The sequence below is a fragment of the Halyomorpha halys genome, unplaced genomic scaffold, assembly GCF_000696795.3.
Source record: "Halyomorpha halys isolate HHAL.00 unplaced genomic scaffold, Hhal_1.1 Scaffold50.1, whole genome shotgun sequence".
NCBI lineage: Eukaryota > Metazoa > Arthropoda > Insecta > Hemiptera > Pentatomidae > Halyomorpha > Halyomorpha halys.
Genome location: NW_027106849.1, coordinates 903,991 through 907,888, shown reverse-complemented (window position 1 = coordinate 907,888; position 3,898 = coordinate 903,991). Strand labels below are relative to the sequence as shown.

The 3,898-nt window shown below is 28.9% G+C and overlaps 1 long non-coding RNA gene across 1 annotated transcript in view; it reads left to right on the top strand.

Annotated features, from left to right (window-relative positions):
- LOC136795237 (uncharacterized) overlaps positions 1–3,423 on the top strand; it is a 48,843-nt gene extending 45,420 nt beyond the window's left edge. Inside the window, exon 3 of the long non-coding RNA XR_010842809.1 lies at positions 3,259–3,423. This is a non-coding gene — a long non-coding RNA (uncharacterized lncRNA). The remainder of the gene's footprint in view (positions 1–3,258) is intronic.
- Positions 3,424–3,898: the final 475 nt, after the last annotated feature.

Genomic DNA, 3,898 nt, shown 5'->3' with positions numbered 1-3,898 from the left:
AATGATTCTAAATTATTTACTAGCTTATTGTATTTAAAGTCTTTGTCGGAGCCTGGAAACTTGATTCTACTCACAAGGGACCATCAAATGACCAACAATTGTAGATAGTCCTGTTGGTGATGACAAAACACGTGTCGATTACTGAGTTAAAATTAGAGTCTTTTGGCATTATGTAAACCTAAATTTACAGAGTACTGTGTACAAATGGACTTACTATTAAAATATTCAGATGAGCAAAATGAATAATACAACATAAATAAACTGGAGCAGAGAAGACAGAAATAATCGACAGATCACTAATAGCTTACATTATGTATCGACATGAATAATAACATCTATAATAAATCGAGCAGCCAGAACGGAGGAGGTGTGACTCTACAGATGGCCAGCGAGAGAAGCAGATAGATCATTCCATGTGTGGGTAGAAGTGGGTCAGTAGATGTCAGTCTGTGGGATGCAACGCGCTAATGCAGTTATCATGTAAACTGCAGTGCATGTGTGAAGGAATATGTAGGTAATTATTACAATAAGCAAACGAAAACAAAAGCACAAACTGAGAATTTATGGATTTGATAACTGCGACAAGGAGCGATTTGAATATTACTTCTTTTCTTCTGTAATGTTGAAATATCGATGTTTTTAAGGAAACGAATCGATATTTTTCGCAAAAAATAAAATGATACCTAAGAAATATGTTGTTTAAATTGTGAAATGTTTCTGTTTGTTTCTTAAAACGTAAATCGGGAATTACAAATGGAATCGATAGAGGGTTACAACAAAAAACGGTTCATGAAGTTCCACTCCTATTTACCGACAGTAAAGGAGACCTACAACGTGGGAAACCCAACCACAACCCGAAGACTGAAAGCCCGGGCTGCTGCAGGGCTTTCTGTTATAAAGCCTATAATTATTAATTCTAGTCACACTTCTATTATTTTTGTTTTCTCTCTCTTCGGTTTTTTTTCCAAATTAACTTGTTTGTTTTTTTTCGTTTTTACCATTAGAACGTAACTGTTTGTTTTTTTAGGTCTACGAATGTCGTTATTTTTGTTATTAATTTTACTTTTCTTTTTTATTATGAAAGAGTGCATTATTTTCCGTAAATAAGAACATTATTTTTATTTTTTTATTTTATTTTAATTATAACGTTATAAATAGTTAGGTGTGTTTTTTGTACGAGACTATACCCTCTATAATCAATTATTAAAAAAAAAAAAAATGTAACGGTTTCGGACCTGTTCATACTGGTTATATTAAGTGGGGAAAATTGTGCCTGCAGGGAAATATGACGTCAGGCGGGTACAGTGAAGTCTGGGGCACAGGATAACCTTGCACTCAAATATTACAATATGCAGCTTAATTAGCTGCAAGAATATGATATTGCATTTTTCTTGTTCAATTCAATAATATAATTGATTACAGTACATCACTTGTACTACAATGATACTGAATAAATAAATTTATTTATTTTCATTTGCATTCTAAACAAGATAAAAGTTACCGATAAGTAGAGATAAGCACACAAGAAGAGTAGTATCAGGTGGCTAGAAGCTTATTTGCATATCCAGCGTACGGTTCGGTCCTAAATATATCAATATCAGGCGAGTATAAATTTGTCTCTTTTCCATAATTCATGACAAACAAGAGCTGCATTATCTATGAATTATGTAAGCTTTCAGCTGAATATAATTAACCGGCAAGACTTGGATTCTAAGTCAGCTTCGAGCTGAGGATGAAGTGAAAAAAAGGATGAACACATACTGGTTTGACATCCTCTTAAAATGCAATATTTTCGAAAATTGGTTTTAAAGTTTCTTTTGAACTCATATTAACTCTTTCCAGTGCTTTTTCTAACTTTCCCCAGTACCTTTCTAGAGCAAAATTACTTAATGAAATTCTAAAGTAATTTATATCGATGCGACACTCTGGGAAGGAGCCGATTCTAAAAAATCACTTTTTTTCTGTTAAATTGTGTTTTACTTCCTATATAAAAAAAAATACTTCATAATAAATCTTGGAGCTATGAAATTAACTCAAGTACAGAGCTCCACGTTTAGTGGTATATGAATTAAAATGAAATCAATTAAATATTTAACGGAATTCAAATAACAATACAGTTTTTTCTTTTAATTAATGAAAAACTGTGAAGAAATACAAATCAAGTTTTTTCTTTTATTTTAAAAGGTTTGATTTAAATAAAATAAAATTATATTAGAATAAAGGTTGATAAGAAGGATTTTTCTTATTCCAATAATTACCAGCTTGAAAGTCACAGATGAACAAAAAAATAAATATATATGTATATATAGTTGACCGTAAAAATTAAATATACGAAGATGTTCAGGCTTGCGGTCAAAAAAAGAACAAATAGTTTATAACTATTTTAATGTCCGTCGGAACTAGAAACCTGTTCAACCTTTCGCTTAGAACAGCCCTGATGATGCCCTGCAAAGTGGGGCGAAACGTCGGTCATTAAAATAGTTATAAACTATTTTTATTTATTTTTTTTTTTTACCGCAACCCTGACCATCTTCTTATATTTAAAAAAACAAATAAATAAAACCTTTGATTTTAGCATTTTATTTTTCTGTTATTTTCAAAATGTTTTTAGAATTAATTTTTAATGAGCGGAATGTAATTAAAATTGTAAGTTGATAGATCCTTGAAAATGGCCGGAATGGCTAAAACGTAGAACGTAAAACGAGTTGCATCATAATAAAAAAATGTGAGACAATATAGATATTTTTGTTATAACTAATTGGTAATTATTTCAATAAGAAAACAATATTCCAATAGACTTGATATTTTTTTTATCGAATTAAATCGTTTTTATTTTAAATAAAAATATATTTTTGTATAAATAATCTGACTGGAAAATTTATCTTTTTTTAATCTGATAAATTTTCAATCGAATCAATATCCAGCTCAGACTACAATAAACACTCATCAATATTTTCAATAAAATTGTGATTCGTTTTTTAAAAAAATTTTCCAAGATATAATTCAAGTACAGTTTTGTACATGAGTTAAAGTTATAAAAACGTATTTAGGAGGTTTTATTTATTTTATTTTTTTATGAAGGAAAATTCATCTAAAAAATCTGTTTTTTTTCTTTTTAAATTAGATTTCGAATCTTGTTATTAAATCATTTATTATTTTTAATTAATAAAAAAGTGAAGCCTAAAGGGATTTACTTTATTAAAATTGATAACTTTTTATTTAATTAATCATGAATAACATAAATTCATACATTTTCAGTGATGGAGTCAATAGAGGATTACATCAAAAACGGTTCATGAAGTTCCACTCCCAGTTGCCGAAAGTTAAAGGAGCAGTGACCTACAACCTGAAAAACCCAACCTCAACCCGAAGACTGAAGCCCAGACTACTGCAGGACATTCTGTTATAAATTTTAAAAAATATAAAATTAATTCATAGTCACACTGCCTCTATTTTACTTTTTATTATTACTCATTTTATTTATTCATTATTTTTTTTTCTATTTTCTTCTCTCGTCCCTTTTACAAATTAACTTGTTTCTTTTTTGCTATTAGAGGGCAATTGTTTGTTTTATTTAAGTGTACTAACATCATTATTTTTTGTTATTAATTTTACTTTCCTCTTTTATTAAGAAGCATTATTCTTTTCTATTTATTTTTTTTTCTTCTTTTAATAATAACATTGTTTATAGGTAGTTAGGAGTGTCTTTTATACGAGACTATACCTCCCCATAGTCAACTGTAAAAAAAAATCTATAAATAATATAAGGGTTATATCAACCATGTAATGCCAACCAGGCCGATCTGGTATGAAATAAAATATATATAAATACATTTTCAGTCATTAGTCGTTTGATATGATATATTTAATCAGTTTATTAATCATGATTATTTTTGGG